The sequence below is a fragment of the Dermacentor silvarum genome, chromosome 8, assembly GCF_013339745.2.
Source record: "Dermacentor silvarum isolate Dsil-2018 chromosome 8, BIME_Dsil_1.4, whole genome shotgun sequence".
NCBI classification, from domain to species: domain Eukaryota; kingdom Metazoa; phylum Arthropoda; class Arachnida; order Ixodida; family Ixodidae; genus Dermacentor; species Dermacentor silvarum.
In genome coordinates this window covers 46,775,105-46,796,022 of record NC_051161.1, presented here as the reverse complement: position 1 = coordinate 46,796,022, position 20,918 = coordinate 46,775,105, and positions in this window count along the sequence as shown.

The window sequence follows — 20,918 nt, the reverse complement described above, 5'->3', positions numbered from 1 at the left end:
AAATTTGATTCTTTTTTGTTTTCTTCACGATTTTGTTTTCTTCACGGGTAATTTCAAAAAAATTGTTTCCAATGTGCCATGTTGGCAGACTTACTGCGTGCGTGAGCCGCTGGGCGCCGGAGCCAGTGTGGCAGTGCGTTATGGAAACGTTTTTTATTTGTAATAGATGGCTGGAAAGGAGCGTGGGGGTGGTAGTACAGAAAGCCGAGGGGGATGCATCGAAGCATTGTCTAGCATTCACAGTATGAGCAAACTACTAAATGAACCGTTGGGATTCTCTAGCCGCCAACAAGCGCCAGCGCGGCGGCGGCGCCACCCGGACCTTCCCTCACTTCCCTCCCTTCTCCCTACCCTAGAGCACCTGCTGACCTTTGTCGACAGAGTTTCGGTCAAAGGTGTCTGTTGTCTAGACAGGGGGGGGGGGGGGGGGGGGGCAGTATTGCAAAAGGGTTGGGGGGGGGGAGAGGTACGAGGTGAGATGGCGCGCAAGCTGGTATGCGAAAGCTTGCAGTGAACACAAGCATCGCGCCAGCGTCAATACGCATCACAACTTAGAGAAGCGCTTTTTCGATTATGCATCCGAGTCGCCGACGGCGACAGAAGCTAAAACAACGAAGTGAAGGGGGGGGGGGGGGGGGGGGCGATGGCGCCGCCGAGGTAATGAGTAATCACAAGGCGTAAGTGGGGGAGTATGCCACCGCCGTAGTTCCGCACGACGAATACCAACGGCATAGAGCCGCGGTTACGCGAAGAATCGAGACAAACTTCTGAGCAACTCAGTCTATAAGGTCAGAATTGTGGTAGGCACGTTGCTTCTAAATGTACCGTACTTGTAATCAGCCAAGCCATTTTAAAGATACTGCTTTTTGGTAAATTCGAGGCTCTGACTTACTAATGTTTGAACGTGGGCTGGTTGGTTCTTCGGCATATTTTGACAAAAAAACAGCGCGTAGACGAAAAAGCACTCTATTTTCGGAAAAACACGTAATTCCATTCCCATTCCATTCCAGGCAAAAGGCACTTAATTCCATTGCCATTCCATTCCTCCAAGCGTTGTCGCCATTCCATTCCCATTCCATTCTGGGGTCGCGAAAATGTGGAATGATTCCGGAGTCATTCCAATTCCGGAGTGGTGGCTCCGCAACACTGCCGGGGGTTTGGGCGTCTTGCCGCGTAAGGCGCGCCGGTCCATGGAGACTGTGCGACAGTAAACTGGAGCTGGCCCCGGAGATGGCATGACGAAAAGTGGGCTGATCCCGGAAGCACTGTAATCCGCGGTCGCGTGGATCACATGGTGGGGGGTGTCCGCGTCTCGTCGATTTGCCGGGCAGACGCGGCAATCGCTATGGTGCAAAAGGCGTTGCAGTTGTATAGCATTTAACTAAACGCTTCGCGCAAGCTTTGCTTCGCGTAGATTCCAAAATCTTTGTTCGATCTGCTTGATTGTTTTTTTTTCCTTTATCCTTTCTAAAGCCGGCAGATCGTTTGAATGTGGGTTCATAGACAGCCGGTTCCCCCGAACCGGCTTGCCGGGAAGCAGGTTATCTGTTCATTTATGCTTAGCAAATCATACTTATCGTGCTGCAACGAGCGACGGAAAGACAAATGAGAGGTGTAACGTTAAGAGGCAACGGAAGACAGCGGTGTTGATTAGAGAACAAAAGGGAATAGCCAATATTGCAGGTGATATTAACAGGAAGATATAGAGAGTTGGGCACGCCATGTACAGTACGCAGGGCAGGTGCCAACTGAAGAGAAACGCAGCAACTGGACGGGAGACGATTTCAGCAGTGTGATGAAATCTGTTTGACAGCATTGCCTGGTACCAGGTAACAAAAGACACCCGCGATTGGAGATTGCTGGGAAAGGCCTTCGTACTGCGGTCGAGATAATTAAATTAGGCTGTCGATGATGATTATACAATGATGCTGGTAGCAAATGGCGTGATGATGTCGTGCCATTGGTGGATACGCTGTGTATACGGGCGCTTATAACGCTCAAAACGTTGTTATTCGTTGATCTTTTTTTTTTTTCACGCTTTGTTTTGTGTCCATATACTGCTCCAGAAAAATGCGTAGAAAAGTGGGCAGCAACAAATCCATTAGCACGTGAAGGTGTGACATCAGGTAGTTCCTCATTTGCGCAAGCTTTCCAACAACATGTCCGAAAAGATAGCGAGGACAGCCTTTGTATGGCCACGGGTTTTTCGACCCTCGCATGTTTGTCAGTAATGGGAATGAGTCCAAGCCTAGAACAAACAGCAGTAGCGAAAGCTTTACCAGCAACGCCATCAGCGTGTTGTGAGAAGAAAGGAGAAAGTTGTGCAAGTTCCGGAGTGGTGTATACGCCGGGAAATGCTGTTTGCACTGCAGAGGTATAGACGTCCCTTCGACGAGAGTTCGGTCACGGAAGCCGGAGAAGCCATGCGACAGGATTCGTTGCTGGGTTCGTGTATTTATTTATGAACACTGCGATCTCAGAGAGATCATAGCAGGGGTGGTACCTAACAAAATTATTTCATAGAATAAAGCACAATACACGCGAAGAAAGCTGTACCTAAAAATAAATTATTAGAATTTGTTAAAATCAAAGGCTGAAATCAATTCAATGAATAACGCAACAAGGCAGAAAATCAATAAATAACAGAATTTGCTTAGAAGCAAAAACGCAGAATGAAGCCATAAATAGTCCTGCAGAGTAAAAAAATAATATCGCGATCTACAGGGTGTCCAAGCTAACTTTAGCACAGGTTTAAAAATATTCGAGTACGCCGTAGGAGAACGCGACTAATAGCAGCCACTTTATGGAGCAAATGCCACATTCTTTTTTTTTTGTGCTCTCTATAGTTGCCTAATTATTCAAGATTAATTCAATCGACTTCGCGAGTCTCATATTCAGCGACACGCTTCCGATGTGGAAATTGTAGAGTGTGATAGGAAACGTCTAATCTAGATTCAGCAGTATATTTAAACTCGTGCCTATTACGCAATCATTTTTCTCGCGCCATAAAGAAATTTCGCGAAATATGAAAATACCCAAGTGACTATACGGTAGCATGCACCGGTGCATGCTAACCCTAATTAGTCCCTCGCCGCCCGCAGGCACCAGTGGCGCAGAACTAGGGCTTCGAGCTGCTGCGCTTGTGGATTCCGAGTGATGCAGATTCGAATCCGCACAGCATCGTAGAAACCATTATTAAAGAATATTAAATGCGAAGCATTTCTTGGCGAACCATTTGCCACTATGACAGTATCTATCTATCTATCTATCTATCTATCTATCTATCTATCTATCTATCTATCTATCTATCTATCTATCTATCTATCTATCTATCTATCTATCTATCTATCTATCTATCTATCTATCAAGCCGCCTACGTCTACGTCATGGTCGTATCGTTATCTTGGTAGGTACCAAAATTGGCATAGTATGACAACAGTGTATGACGAACATAAATGATAGGTTATGACATGAATTTCATGACATGCGTGTCATGTAGGTCATGAAACAGCCGCCTAAAATGACAATGACCCAGCGAAAAAAAAACTAACACTCAACAACCACTGAAATGGGTTCTGACGTGGGTACTAAGTGAAGGAAACACTGAGGGGTGATGGTAGAAGTCATATTCATGAGCATGACTCAGCAAAAATTACACTGACTCATCAAAAAAGATTAACACTCAAAAACCACTGAAATGGGTTCGCACGTGGGTACTAAGTGAGGGAAACACTAAAGGATGGTAGTAGAAGCCATAGTCATCGACCATGACTCAGCAAAAATGACTGACTCAACGAAAGAAGATTAACACTTAAAAACCAATGTATTGGGTTCGGATGTGGTACTAATTAATTGAAGGAAAAGGCTAAAGATTGATGATCGAAGTCATAGTCATGAGCATGACTATTGCTGTCGCCTTAAGGTCTGTTAGGCCTAGCTAAAGAACTAAGAGACCTCATGTGATGAACTTCAGGACTCGATCGTCACATGAATTTCATGACATGCGTGTCATGTAGGTCATGAAACAGCCGCCTAAGCCTTGGTGCTCTCATGGTCGTTTCGTTAATTCGATAGGCTCCCCGCACACTGCTTCACATAACATCGATTCCCACCGGGCGTTGATCTGCCGAAATTTTTTTTTTATTAAAGAGCGGCGTAAAGAGGCTAGATAGACATAAGTAAATGCATGGCGCAAGTTGGAAATGGCAGGCGCAAGTTGGAATACGCTAGCGCAAGACAGGGGTAATTGGAGATCGCAGGGAGAGGCCTTCGTCCTGCAGTGGACATAAATATAGGCTGATGATGATGATGATGAAATGCAATGGCTGAAGTAGGCTAGCTAAGGATGCTAATCGCATTAAAAGAAGATAAATAATAAAGTGAAGTGAAATTTAGGTCAAGAATAAAGTGAAGCCTTCAATTGGAAGATATATATAGCACCTCGGAAGGCCCTTTGATTTTATGAAGTGCAGCAGGCCAGAGTCACGCTCATTCGGCCAACATCTCCGCTTTCATAGACTTACTCTATATAGCAACACTTAAGGTACGCACTAAGCTTAAATTGGTAAAGTATATTCTTTAGAGGATGTTTTCCCTCATTTGGCAGAGAATGGTTGATTACTAGCGGAGAAAATGAGAGCCAAGCTTGCCTTTGTTTTGTTCTTTAATTTTGCGACGAAGCATCAGCACCGGTTTATGGCAGTGTTACATGACGTGATCATTGATCAACAACGCTCAAACAGGGAACGTCGTTGGAGCCGACGTTTCAGCGAAAAGACTTTGCCTTCGTCTTCGAGTTGTTGCCCTGACGAATACAAGGTCCCGGCCATCTGACCCGCCTCACGACAGCCAAGCGGCTATGGCGCAGCCCTGCTGAGCGCGAATTCGCTGGTTCGATCTCTGCAGCGGAGGCCGCATTCCGAATGGGGCTGGAATGCAAATACGCTTCTGCATACCGTGCGTTGGCTGCATGTTAAAAAAAAAAAAAAAAAAAAACCGTGGGTGATCAAAATTATAATCCGGAGTCCCCGCACTATAGCTACGGCGTGCATCGTAATCAGACCGTGGTTCTGGCACCTAAAACACCAAAATTACATTTTGAAGATAGCGCGAAGGAGCCGCCCATGAAGGAGTGAGAGACTCGGAGAACGATAAGCTTGTCGGATAGAGTGACACAATTAGCATCAAACTTATCTGACGCAACATTGTATAAAGTCCAACGAGGTCAAAACACGGTGCATAGAACGAAAGTAGAGGCAGTTCCAAGAACGTTTACCTAGGGAGCAAACTCCGAGAAAAAACGATTTCTCCCGTTCCCGTATATTTAGATACGAGCTCCCAAGCTAAAGCAAAAGTATGTACTTACTCAATGCTAACAGTTTGACAAAGCTCGTCTGGTCAGGTAGCATGTTACAAAATGTGAGAAATTGAGGTCACTGACCAGGACGAAATTATTCTGAACAAGGAACCGGAACCCGTCCGAAACGTCAAAATAATAATAATAATAATAATAATAATAATAATAATAATAATAATAATAATAATAATAATAATAATAATAATAATAATAATAATAATAATAATAATAATGTTGACTTTGTCACAGTGCCGACTAAGCATATTCTCGGGAAACTGGACATATTGTTTCGGTGAATATTTACGTATCCAGCGTAGCAGTTTCATGTCTTTACATATCGAACCCGACAATTACTTCCAACGCATAAGCTTTTTATCCCAGGCAGGTTGTTGAGCATTCCGACTATTGTCGATACGCGCTTGATCCTCTTCGGCATTTTTCGTTTTCTTTTTCTCACGCTTCGTTCTATTTATATTATTTTGCTCTGACGTAGCATGACTTGTTAGTGGTATATGGATGACCTTTCCAGTTTCTATTCAGTTCATCTCAATCTCTGTGGATCTTTCAGTCAAAAAAAAAAAAAAAAGCTGCCACAAAACTGTGAGGACATCTGTTGATTTACCTTGAGACAAATTTCATAACCATGCCTATGGTATAATTCAGCGTAGTTCCTAAAGCCGGACGCAGAAAAATCAGACTATTATGTCACCGGCACGCCATCACTTACGTATCGCAAAAAAAACTGTAGGCCGCGCAGCTGGAAACGCTACGCACTCCCGATTAAAGTTGTTCCAGACACACAAAAGTAGGACATAATAAAGTGACCCTAAATTCGGAACGCGAACTGCAACCGTGCTTTCACGCCAGTTTTGCTTTTGGTTTTATTTCCATTTTTATTTCCCTTTTCACGGCCCCGGGATCAAAGCAAGGCGTGTTCCAGAAACCTGTGGTAGAGTGACCGCTTTTGAAACGGGTATAAAGATAACCGGTTTTTATCATCGTCACATCCGACGTCAAAACGCGAACCGCAAAGCCAACACGTTGAACTACTTCCCCTCAAGTCAGGTACGCACAGCAATTTTGTTCCGCGTAAAATGATAAACTATAACCTTGCGAATGTGGTTGTGAGCTCTGTCTCGCTTGGATGAGGCAGAAGTACCCGCCGTTGCCAGCCACTGTTGTACAACGCGTTCAACGCTTATTGGCTGCCCTCCGTAGGTACCGTGACCATTTGTTGGAAACATGCGTCAGCAGGATTACTTGCAGAAGCGGACATGCACGACAAATTGCAGCGCGATAATCAACTTGGCGATTATTCACTCTAGTACACATGTCCCAATCGCAGAATTCAAGCCGAGACGCAATGAAGTCCATATCTGTTTAGAAAAAATCATATGCTTAGCGCCAGTTTAGAGAATACGTCCTCGATATCTCTAGCGAGAGAGATTGAGGTCACATGTTAGCGCTTATCGGGACTTAATAGTTTCACAGCGCGCTGATAAGAGTGTCCTTGTGAGAGGCAAAGTAAGCAAGAACAGTTCATGCATGTAGCTGGAATGCGTAGCATCTACCTTATACGCAGTGCGTACACCGCTACTGGCTGAATCCACAACCACTATGGGCATTGAATGTACGATACGGCGTACGGCGTGAACGATTCGAAAAGCAGGTTGCGGTCATCGGTTACGAATGTACGATTGTTGTCATACTTACCAAGACGTCCTGCAATAGTTGCATGCAATTGAAGCGGCTGTGAATGTACGGTAGTTGCTGTACTGGCAAAGACGCTGTGACATGATTGAAAAGAAGAAAAACTAGTCCACCAAATTGACTAAGATTTCACGTGGAGGTCACTCTATCTACGACAATACGGTGAAGAGTCGCAGTGCGAAAATATGGCCTCGTGGCACACTTAAGAAATGAACTATGTTCGTAACAGAAACCAGCCGATCTTTATGGGCTATGAGATGATAGCCGAGCCACTGGCTAATGTCAAATATTCTTAGAAATATAAATCGTATACATGTTGGCTCGTTCAGCACTTATCTGCGGTCTTACGACGTCGAAGGGAGTGAATGAAGGAAGTGGTACTACAGGAATGCAAGCGTTCAGCATGTTCTGAAAGAAAAACTATGATTTCGTGGATAACAGCTAGAAAAACGTTTCATGTCCCATTGCATTTCTGTTAAATAACACACTATATCTTTGTATCCCCATTCGCAAAAGAGAACGAAGCAGTTACAGATAACGAATAGTCGCCATCATAATGCAGATCCCAAGCGCAGTTGGGAAACGGTATAGAGCGAAGCTTTCGCATCCACTCCGTCATTGCATCATGCCCAGCCCCTGCGCGCGTCTTCTCTCCACTTCGCTACGGTGTCTAGATGCCATAACTTCGCCGCCGCGGCCTGATGACGTCATCGTTTGCGCCAACGGGACGGCTGCGCACCTCTCACCCTCCTCACCAACCGTTACACTCGTCTCCATAGTAGAACGACCACCATCGACAGTAGCACTTAAACCCGTCGGACACTACGAAGAAACCTTTGCTTTAGCAGTAGTAGTGGTTGCGAGAGACAACGGCGAATGCGTGGCGCGTTTAAAGAGCGAGTAACAAGAACACTTTCCGCAATTCATGCTCATCACGGTGGTCATTTTCTTTCTATTTTCTAATCTTTTACAGACGCAATGAAGTGTTCCGGGTGTCTGCTCGTCATCTGCGTTATTGTCGCTTTGAACTTATGGCTCGGTGAGTGCATAAAATTTCAGCAATTTGATACCCATACGTAATGGACGTGTCGGACGCGTCGCTTTTCTGCCGCCAATTGACGACCTTTACTGCTTTGTCGGAGACAGTAGGTTCGGGAAATTGGTACGTGATATGCGCGATGGCGTTCGCCGCATCTGTAGTCTAGATTCCTTAGAATATGGTGCTAGAACTGCATTTGTCGAGCTACAAACATAGCTTGGTCGAACAATGTATGTAGGGTGGAGGCAGAGTTTCGACAAGGGCACTTCTCCAAGTCAGGGCGAAGACAGGTCTCATGAAGTCGCATTGTCGAAACGTGGGCTGCAGCCCGAGAAATCGCTTGTCCGACCACTATAGATCATACTGTGAAGTCTACCGTATACGAGTGCAATGCCCCAGCGGAGAGACGTCAAGTGAAAGAGGAGTCTAAAATGTGGTTGAGCTACAGAATGAAAGGATTGAAATAGCGTCAATCGTTTTTCTCTTCCACGTGGCGCCATTTAACTGCGGCTAAAATTTCTGCCACTTTTGCAGGATGCGAAGGAGCGGGAAAGTGAGTACAGCTTTCGTCTTTTTTTCCGGAAGCACCACATACACATTTCATAATTTTACACCTTTCTGGTGCATTTTAGCCCCTAACAACGCACGCTGATCGCCATAATTTATGTTGGACTAATTAAATTCTGTGGCTTTTCGTGCGAAAACCATGATCTGATTATGAGGCGCGCCGTAGTGCGGGAATTATCGATTAATTTTGACCACCTGGGGTTCGTTTAGGTGCACCTGAACCTAAGTACACGAGTGTTCTTGCATTTCGCCCCTACCGAAATGCGAACGGGATCAAACCAGCGACATCGGGCTCAACAGCGAAATCATGCGCAGATCCAGGGGGGATGTCTGGATGTCCTGACCCCCCCTTCCTAAAATTTGTGTGCGCGGCGCCATCGTACGGCACGTGACAAACTCATGAAGTCCTTCTTCCCAGCTGTCACGGTTCTTTTGCTTTGAGACACAAGAAAGGCTTAGTGATCATGTAAAAAACTCGTCACTATCATCATCAATCACCATCTCAAAGGCAGCTTTGAGATGGTGATTGATTGAGATGGCTCCTTGAAAAAAAAAAAAAAAAAAAAGGGGGGGGGGGGGAACTTGGATCCGCGCCTCAGCGCAACGCCATGCGTAAGCTGCCGGCGGGTAATTATTTTGAGCTATATAGTGCGAAGGCCAAGTATTTCAGGCTATATACTTTTCATTTACTCTTATGTGCACCGTGTTTTCCCGCTAGGAACGCTGTGCGCGTATTACCTATCCATAGCTTCGGGTGAAACTTTCCTCGTCGATGGTTTTTGGGCGACATGGGCGATGCATTTAGGTCACAGAGCGACGCAGGCTTGGCGCGACCGGAAAATTGATAATAATAATAATAATAATAATAATAATAAAGAGCTTGCTCACGCTACAGTTGGCGGATATGTCAGCGTCAGCATGAAGCGATTATCCTCTGAAAGAATTTCCGCAGAAGACCAGCACAAAGTCTTCAGACTTCCGTAAAACGCGTGAAGGAATTGTTACGACATTCAACGACGCACACGCGATAGGGAAGGCTCCTCTAGCTCAGCCTTGGCCAGATATGGGGTAGCCAGCGAAGGAGTGGTTGGGGCAAGCATGACAAAATAGCTAGAGGTTGACATCGGCCTTACATTGGCCTGTCGTCAGGGGCTCTACTTTGGGCCAACCACAGACGAACGCTACGCACTGCACGGCTTGGCGAATTCTTGAATGAGTACAATCTGCCTGACGGTCTGTCCAAAGTCAAAAGAGCTTTTAGGTGAACTTGGACATTTAGATTTTGATAAGTGTTCAGTCCTAGAGTGGGCACGCGCACCACAACATACATTTAATTTTTCTTGTGTCACACGTAATGATGATAATACCGACTGCCGGCACGGAATAGTAATTGAACCCAGTGAACTTCGTGCTACGGCTGGCGCCCTGTGACGAAGAAACAAATACAAATTTTAAAGACATACATACATGTATATGTTGCTAGTAAGAGCAGCAAGTATACCCTTTGTTTCTGTGAAGATGTTACCCAATTTTTAAAAATCACCTGCCGCAGAAAGCACAGTTCTAATCCTTGAGCTGGATTGCTCAAATGGGAGAGGGGGGAGGACATTATTTGCACGAGAAATCGAAATGTATACCCCTGAGTAATCAACAAAAATTCACTCATTAAGGTTTTCACTAATTACCTTACGGCAAATATTGCAATGTACAAATTGTAGAGGGAGAGTTCGCAAGGCATACCACTTGGAACGAATTCTCAAGATGACACCAGCTTCGAGATATTAATTTTCAAAGTGTGTGACGAAATACACTGGCGTTCCAGTTACTTTCTTGCGTCTATGCATAAAACAGCGTTTTTTATTGCGATAGCAATTATATGGACACTCCAAAGCGGATTTCTGCCGTCGGCGTCGCCGTGAGGTTCCGTATGACGTCAACGGCGATGAAATCGTCGCCGCGCTCCGGCGGAGCTTACCTCTACGTTGGGCCTCACCCTCCACACGGACCCCGTCCACCCAACCCGGCTAGGAAACTCCGTGACACGAGATACGTGCCCGGACTTGACCTTCACTCGCAACATGAGACACGCAGACTGGCTCAACACCGAGGAAACCCTCGGTAGCGACCACTGGATCCTTAACGCTACACTATACACACGCCCCCTCAAGCGTTCCAAAACACAAGCCCGTATCCCAGATTGGACCACATTTAGGCAAAACTTTGACACATTAGATAACACACCTATTTCCGAGCAGGGTTACTCAGCAAGGTCCCAACACGTGCTGAAACACCTTCGCTCACATGAAACTCAGATCCAGCTGAAGCCCGTCGCAGCCTCGTCCGCCGCTGGCGACGCCAGGAACATAACACAAAGCTTAAAGCTCGAATTTCCGAGCTCATCCAGAGAGCGGCCGAGTACGCGGCCCAACTCGCCGACTCCAACTGGGTGGATAGATGCAACACGGCCGCGCGACAAATGTCCAGCCGCAACACATGGCGCCTCTTTCGAGCCCTCATAGACCCAACTCAAACACGAACCGAAACACACAAACATTTGCAGAGAGCCGTGCACGCTTTCCCTGGCAACACAGCTCAACTGGCACAGAAACTCCCGGACCAGTATTTGTGCACAGCCCAAGACTCCCGTGGGTCTGCGTACTCTAATGCAGGCAGAGAGAACACGGAACTGGATCAACTGTTCCAACTCCATGATCTGCGGACGGCCATTGCCAAATTGAAACGAGGCACTGCCCCGGGACGGGATAAGGTCACCGTGAAGCTTCTGGCGAACCTGCCCGACACGGCATACCAGTCCCTCCTCGACTACATCGATGCAATTTGGCGCGGGGACACCCCCTGCCAATAGACTGAAAAACGGCTCTGGTAACCTTTATTCCTAAAGCAGGCAAACCGGTTCACACAGATAACCTCCGCCTCATCTCTCTCACCTCTTGTGTGGGCAAACTAATGGAAACAATGGTGCGGGACCGGCTATCTGCATATCTTGAACACAAAAATGTGTTTGCGGGCACCCTGTTCGGATTTCGCCCACACAGATCCGCACAGGATGTCCTCCTGCAACTCAATCGGGAAGTTCCTGACCCCCTCGAATGCCCCCATAATGACCGAGCAGTACTCGTCTTGGATCTTAAGGGGGCATTTGACAACGTAACACACGAGATTATACTCACTCACCTAAATCAGACCGACTGTGGCCTCAACACATTCCGATACATACGCCAATTTCTTACGGATCGACATTCCTACATCCGCATTCAAGACAGAGAGCACGGTCCTTACCTGCTCGGCACGCGGGAACCCCCCAGGGCGCGGTACTTTCCCCACTACTTTTCGATCTGGCCATGACGCACCTGCCGGCCCAGCTGGGTGGTGTCGCGTGCGTACAATCACGCCCTGTACGCCGATGACATCACCCTGTGGGCCACGCAGGGCAGCATAGCGGACACTGAAACCAGCCTGCAAACAGCGGCGACGATAGTAGACCACTACGCTCGCCGCTGCGGTCTTCAACGTTCCCCCCAAAAATCAGAATTTGTGCACCTCCGACCCTCGCCGAAGTGCACAACTAAAATCTCTGTCTCTTGACAGTGGTCCCATACACGAAGCTGAAGAGATCCGGGTACTCGGACTCTACATCCACAAACACAGACGGCCAGATACTCCATTGGCCAAACTCCGTAAGCTGGGGGACCAGGTGGGCCGCATGGTCCGCCGGGTTTCCAACAAACGCGGGGGGTTACGAAGTAAGGATGCCTTGCGGCTGACCAGTCGAATTCTATTCGACTCCTTACCTTCACCTACGGAAACAAGAGGCCCTTGAGATCATCCTCCGCAAAATTGTTAAGCGTGCCCTGGACCTCCCCGTCACCACGTCCAACAGCCGTCTTATGGCCCTTGGGGTGGTGAACACTTTCCGGGAAGGGAGGCGACGTTTAGCTGCGGCACAAAATGCCTATTTATATAAAAACGTTGTGAGGCGAGAAGGTGGCAAAGACTTCCGACGCTGCTCGACGAGTGTCCCGTTCTGATCTCGTCGAAAACCTCCTAGCCGCCCCCAGAGGCTCCTGCAACAGTCACCAACGCCGCGCACGTTTTGTGCGAACGCGGGCAAAACGCCGACGGCGTTGACAACAGTTCTGTGTGTTGCCGGTGCTGCTGCATGTCCAAGTTTATACAGCTGATAAAACTACTATCCTTACTCCGTATAGCTCTCTACTAATTTGCTATCGCAATTGATGCTTCGCCTTTCGGGTGAAACTGCAACAATTTTTTTTTTATTTAAGTGAGACGCCAGTTCATTTTTACCGTAAGTTTGACGGCACACATATCGAAACCGGCGCCGTCCTTAGAATTCGTTCCAAGTCGATATGCATTGCTTCCTCACTAGATACAATTCGTAAATTTCAATGTGCTGGAAATTAATTAGTAAAATGCTTAATTAGTGAAGTTTTGTTAATTAGTAAATTACGCATTTGATTGCTCATGAAAGTAATGTCAGCCTCATCGAATAATTTAGTTCCAAGGGTTAGAAATGGTCAGAATTGTGGTAAAAAAAAGGCCTATTTATTGAGCCACCGCAGTTTGGTGCAGTGTGTTGACGTCGGTTTAAAATAATTACACAAGATATCGTACACGCTTGAGCTGCGAAAGTACCAGCTGCTTCTGCGATTTTACGTGCCAAAACCAGTTCTGATTATCAGGCACGAAAGCACTAGCCATGAGGCTATAATTTGAGTATATTTCAATAAACACATTGCTCTCATGATAACAATGCTGACAAAATCGGCAGAACTCATTCCAATCGTCTTGTCAACCGTCAGCACTCTACCCAACCGCCGCTGCGACTTCACGTAGCGGCGGTTGTGTGTGTCCGCTGGATACGTCTTGGGTGGCAATCGCTGCCCACAAAGAGTGCAAGTGAAGCAGCGGAGTAGCCGGAATTTTTTTTTTTTATGGGGAAGTGCGGGGGGGGGCGGCTCCCTGGATACGCCCCTGAGGTGTAGTGAGTTTAAGCCAAACGTCCGCCGTGTACCCAATCACCAGAAAGTGAGCACATTGGAAAGCCATGGGAATGGGGGTGTAGAATCGGATGACAAAACAACCGCCTACAAGGGCATGTGGGGGTAGTTCTTGCCCCTGTACGGCGACTAGGATGGCTGCTGTCCTTCAGAACGTCTGGCAGCAAGTAGTTTCGGTCGCACTATTTCGGGTATGGTTGGGAGTTCTTCAGAGGAAGGTAAGGTGAATGCCGTATGCACCCCTTGTTAAGTCACCCTTGAAAGCGAGCCCACTCCAAAACGTGGGAATTTCAATTAACTTTGATTGGAAATTTCTGTTTAATTCAGCTAGTTGTTCCTGACCAGGCATTTTCTTTGCCAAATGTTTACATTTGAGACTGCACCTCTTGCAGTGCTTGAGTCCTGGTCATGATAAGTTGCCAGTCCTTGTATTCTTTTGTTGTATCGCAGGCAGAACGCCTGGATAACAAAAAAAAAAAGGCACATTAGACAACACAAAGCACTTTGTGTTGTCCTTTCTGTGTGTTCTGTTTGCCTTTCTGTGTGGCCGGCCGTTGTGCCTGTGCTACAACAAAGTACATGGTGCATGCCATACCAACAAGCCCATATAGCTGCCCTTATGAAGTGTTTGTCTGTTCATTTGGATTATTCCCAACGTCGGTAGTTAGGGACGACAGATTTACACCAGGTTTCGATTGCTATTAGATTTTCTGGGCCCCAATCGTGCACTTTGACGACATTGCATTTCTCAACATTCGTTGCGAGAAAACTGGGGTAGTAAGAAGGGGGGGGGGGGAGGGGGGGCGAGGTTATTCTGTAAGTGTGTCCACTTAGTGGACATGAACGTTCATCTGCTGCTGGAGTACTGATTGGCTCGGGGCACAGGTCTCCTTTTCACGCGCACCCCAGACCAGTCAATCAGAGCTTCAGCAGCAGACGAAATGAACATGTCCTTTAGGTGGACCCCCCCACTTACAGAATACGCCCCCCCCCTTCCCCGGGCAAGTTGCCAGTGTGGCGGCCCCTCCGTTGGGCATTTCTTCTTTTTTCATGAGTGTTAGTCTTTCCAGGCAATTAAAAGATGGGGAAAATAACTACTTCAACAAAAAGCATTTCCCGTCTTTTTCGAAATATAGCAATAGAATTACAGTTTTAAAGCACAACAGAATCAAAACTGTTCCAAAATTTAAATGGGTGGTGGTGATGTTGCTACTGGCGGATCTGAAAATTTAAGTACAGATCAACTCTCGATGTGTAGGGCAGGACAGCTATGGTTTGTTGGAGCTGCGGCCGGGACACGAGCGGGGCCTCCATGATTGGGGTCGTTTGAGACCAAAGGCAAGCCAGGGCTAACAAGTATATTTATCAGAACAAGTGAGCGATTTTATCATAGTATTTTCCCAATTAAACTCAAAAGCTAATCGGCAAAGGTTCAAAAACAAAAACCTGAATTGGAAATTCAGCACTGTTTCTATGTGTATACTGTGAGAGTGTATCTAGTAACGATTTTTAAAAAAATATTTACCACTACCCATCAAGAAAACATCAAGACCCAGCTGCAGTTGCTTCGGAAAGGGAGGAATCAAGCAATGATGTACACCGACATGATTCATCTGGTAGCGTAAGTAATGCTAACTTAATTTTGCAATTGCTTCATGGTGCCATGTTGGACAGCACTAGTGGTTCCTTCTGTTTTCTTAAACTCTTTTTTTTTTTTGTTACCTTTCTTTCTTCTATTTTTCCTAAGTCCATATATCCCGCAGTACGAGTTTGCTCATACAAGATTTATAAGTTTATTGCTAGAAGCCGTTTGTTTCCCACGCTACTGGCACGAAACAAGGTGCTACAAAGATTAAGTTAAAACCCAGTCATAACGAATTTGTATATAAAACGTAACTTGCAGTACCGAACCATTGCAACTCTATGAACATTACCAAGCATGTGGTACTACTATGTAGGTGCATGAATGTCTTGGCAATTACTAATTGCTTTCTAGCCTTCCCTATTTTTTCTCTGTTTGCAGGATACCAAAGTGACATGGACCGAAATCATTACCTTCATAAAGGAGGTCGTTAGCAGGATGGCTAAAAGCAGTTCGGGCCAGAAGAAAGGACAGCAATGATTTGCAAGATTTGCCTATACACGCTCCATGTGTGTTACAGGTGCTCCAATAGTAAAATGTCTTAATTGAATAGAATTTCAGTATTCAAGAAACAGTGGACTTCAATTATCTTGTTCAATGTCAAGCAAATCCTATGTATTATTTTACACACACACACACACACACACACATATAAAACAAAAACATCACTTCCAACTGTAACAAGATGTCCACAGGGAGACAAAAATAATATTTCAGATACAATGAATTATTATACAAGTCATTAATGCAGCAAACATGAGCGATTGGAAGACTGCGAGATATTGTGCAAAAATGGTATACCAACCCCCAAATTAGCTGAGAAACTTGTGCTTCTGTAATGCAACAATGCCTCCCAAAGCATAATTCTCTGGAGCAGTCATTGCCAATTACTGTATTTCCAGCTGCGTTACATAATTTTAAAAAAACATTTTAGGCGGCCCTGTAAAGCTTTTTGCCCAGTTAGGCTCTAATGGCCATTCTAAAGTGAGCCAGAAAGGAGTATTTCAAAATATTTAATGTACCGTTCCTGAATTGAATTCAAATTGAAGAATACACTATTTTGTTTGTACATGGAATGTCAAACATTTGTACACCTCTAGTATTTAGTGTATGCAGATGACTGCAAAATCACAGTGCAATGCATTCTCCTACACACTACTTTTCTCACATTACTGTTTTCCTGTGCCCGTAGAAAAGAGCTTACTACAATATCATGGCCATTGTACAAGCTGTGTTTACTCCTTGCTACAAAGCATACTGAGAGTGGAAGCACTGGCCCTGTCAGAACTACAGGTGGCCTATGGTTGACACTACAAAGAAAAAACGAAAGGCATGGAGTAAATGTGTTCCTTTCTTCCTGCATGGTAGGACGGTGGGTAAATGCACCAAACAGGCACAGGAACAGAAAGGAGGATACGCAAATAAAACATGGCTCTGCAGATAGAAACAAACATCAGCACTGTAGTGGCCGGTAGTTACTTCCACCAAGTGATGAAATACACCATCGTCGTGTCAAGCTGTGTTCAAAATGTATTTGTTGCAAACTGTGGCCTAGAGCTGCTATTACATTTTGCCTTTTTTGTGTTTGTACTTTTGGGAAATGCGGAACCTATTATTTATTCAGTGCATCATTTACAGAGCTACAGTACTGTATTACATTGCAGTCCTGCTAACATACACTGTTAAGCTAAAACAAGTTCATTTGTTCGCTCTCCTTTAATGAAGTGAACCTTGCATTTCTTTATATTTGAGTTCTATTTCCCATAATGCATATATTCCATATTCTCTTAACTAAAAAAGATGTAGTTATCTAATTCATCCATTTGTATTTAACTTCCCTGTTTGCTAAACAATGCATATGACACAAAGTTTATAGGAGGGCCCATATATATTTTACTTCAATACTTCTTGCAACATATATATTGTATTCTTTGTATAGCACTTGTCCCAAAATAAACTATCAAACTGCAGAATCATGTTTTATGCTGCTTTTTCATTGGAACATTTAGCCCAAAAGCGTTAAAAAATTGCATCTTACGTGGCAAAACCACAATACGATTATGAGGCACGCCGTAGTGGGGCCAGACTCCAGAATAATTTGGACCACATGGGGTTCTTTAATGTTTCGGGCCCCCATCAAAATGCGGCCGCCGTGGCCGACATTCGATCCCGCGACCTCGTGCTTAGTAGCCCAACACCATAGCCACTAAGCAACCACAACAGATAGCCCAAAGGCATTCAGAAGTACTTGGTGTGAAAAATATTCACGGGGCGAAAGGCGAAGCATTCACAGTGATGGCAAGATTCAGGGTTGCGCTTGAAATCCTCGGACGGTGTTTCTAACTGTATAGTGCATGAGTGCGATGCACCACGCAAGGAAACTACTGCTGGGCAGAAGAAACAGGCCCCTTACAGCCACCGGGTGTCGCACATCGATAGTGCAAAAGACGAGACTGATGGGAAACCACTGGCGTTACTCGGTGCCCAGTGAAATAGTAGTTAATGACAGCTTCACATTTACTGCTCAGACCAAATCAGACATGTTACTGTGCTGACAGTGTGCATACGCTCAACACGATGAGAGCAGCGGAAGGCAGGGCACTGCACTTGCTTCGCCCACTGAGACAACTGAACATAGCGTTGACGGTGCGTCCACTTCACTTTGTTGTACTTGCATCCAAATGCACTCCACAACTCCAGCGACTCTCTAACCTTCCGTGCTCGCGAGCTGCATATGCGACGTCAGCGAGAAAGTACAACGCCGCCGCCAAGGTGAATTCACGTCGGCATTAGTACAGTGAAACTTCACTTAAACGAACTTCGAGGGACACCAAAAAAAAGTTTGTTAAAGTGAAAGTTTGCTGAACTGAAATAGCTATGTTGCAACTTGTTATCAGGAGCTAAAGAAAACACGAGTTATTGAAATGAAATTTGAACCCTGTTAATTGCAATGCTGCTTATTTGGATGTGAATTTGTGCTTATGTAGCATGTTTTGAAGAATGCAGTAATCTTTTGCTGCGCTTATGCACTTAGGACTGCAGTGATCATGAATTGAGTCACTCTGTCCAAGCTCTCATAAACCTTCTCCGACAAATCACACTGCTGGGCAGCGAAGGACTTCGCTTTTTCCAAGTACATCGGGGCTTTTTTAGCTGAAAATCTTGGCGCTTCCTCTACAAGGGTTACTTCTTCCTCTTCTTCCTGAGGTAGGACGCTTGCTACAATCTCTTCTCTAGACAGAGTTGCGCATGTCTCAACACAAGCGTCACGTACTTCTGCTGAGATAAAGAGATGAGATAGTCCTCAAAAGGCAAAGCGCTGTCTGTACCCAGTCTTTCAGACAATTGCTTCCAGCCACCGGGTTCAGTGCTGACATCAGTGCCATGCTCCTCGTCTTGGAGATTAGTGTCTAGAGGCAAGTTTGCAGCAACTAGGCTTGCTTTCTGCCAGTAGTTCGCTATCGTCGTTTTACTCACACTCCACCAAGCTCTTGTGAGCATTTATGGTGCCTGTCGCACATTGGCGTACGTAGCCAGACAATACAGTTAAAGCCAAAGGGGCCCGACTGTTCATCACGTGGTATGAAGCGCCGTTATCAGCGTAAAATAATGGCCTCCGCGATAGGCACCACTGGCGGAACTTGTCGCGAAGGCCACAGCAAAGCTATGCCACAGAAAGTGTGGTTGTACTTGTGATCAATATGACATGGTAGACATTAGATGGTGTCACAAAATATGTTCGTAGAACTGAAATGCACTCTGCCTTATATTTCGTTTAACAGAAATGCTATAGCATTGGGTCCAATGGCAATTCAGCCGGGGATTCAAAAAAAAAGTTTGTACAACTGAATAGTTTGTTTAAATGACGTTCGTTCAAGTGGTATTTTACTGTAATCATAAGGGAAAAACAAAGGGAAGCTGGGTGTGGAGGATTAAGGAGCAACTGCCACCTCTGCAGACCAACCACCACCTCTACCTCTGAAACCGCACTGCACTGGGTTAAATTAAATTGCGAGGTTTACCGTCTCAAAACTGCACAGTGAGTTTAGAGGGATGCCGTATAGAGGAGGGCACCGGATAAACTTTGATCACGCGAGGTTCCTTAAAGGGATGCTATCTGAGTTGAGAATAACTATTTGAGTTGAATTAGTAAGTAAATTAGCCTTCTACAACAAGAAAAAACACTCTCCCTCTAAAATGAGACTTGGTAAGCCAGAAAAAACGCAAGAGCGCAAGACCAGGAGGCGACGCCACTTTAATGATCCCGTACGAGCTCGCCGTGACGTCATGGATTTAGATGGCATCTACTCAGGCCTAGCCAATTTTGACATAATATACAAGTTTCGAGACCTTTTACTGAGAACTGCCCAAATATGAAAAGAATACGTACTTTGAAATCCTTCCTGTCACACCAATATTTGGTGTCAAGGTTTCAGTGCGATATTCAAAAATAGAACCTTGCTAATTCAGAAAATCAGTTATTTCGGACACGTCCTTTGGTCCCGGCAGGTGTATGCATTATTTAATGCAATGAAACTCTCGTTAATTCGGACGTATTTGGCTGCACATCGGTTAATTCGGACAACTCTCGGTGCTCGGCGAGCGCCGCAAATATGCGACACAAACGAGCCATAGCTAGAGTGTACTCTAGTACACTCTACCATAACGGCGTTGGCGTCCACCGAAACAAAGCGACAGAGTTCGCATCGCCATAACCATCAGTGGAAATCCTAAGGGAATGACAGCAACGCCGGAACGCTTCGTGCTTATTTGACCGTTTAAATCTTTTATTCTTGCGTTTGCCAGAGCGCATAGCGCTGCGTTGGCCGCGGGCTTTCGTAACTGCGTAGTCGCCATCCATGATCGCGTTCATAGCGGCCACAGTTTCGTCCGCAGCAGTTGCGGCAAACAGTTTCGTTTTGACTCGGTACGCACGTCGGCCGCGTGCCTTCATAACTCAGTAGCTGCCATGCATGGTCGTGTCGATATCAACCGTGGTTTTGTCCACAGTTGCAGCAAACGGTAGTTTTGGTTAGACTCTGCATGCGTAGGCTGCGCGCCTTCACAACTGCAAGGTCACCGTGCATGATCGCGTTGACAGCGGCCGCGGTTGCGGCAAACAATAGTTTCGTTTTTACTCAGTACAAAGCTGTCGAAGATGAAGAGCATCGCAATGGGCGGCAACGCGGTGAAATTGGAGAAAAAATTATCGGGATGTGCACGCGCTAGTGAAAAGCCTGTCCCAGATGAAGACGCGCGCCGCGGCTGCAATGTGAAAGTCACACCTTCGCCGCTGCGAGCTCTAATCAGCCACGAGATGATGAGAATTGCAGCTTCCGCATTGCCTTTATGCAAAATAGAAACAGAATTTGCTGATTCATACTGTAAATGAGAGCATGTTGACGTAGTAAGCATTTGTTTGTTTTCTTAATACCCTCGATAATTCGACATTCGGTTAATTCCCACATTTTTTTCGGTCCCGTGAAATCCGAATAGACAAGCTTTTACTGTATATTATAGCAAAGCTAACGAAAATAAGAGTTTTGAAGAACATACGTTATCAGT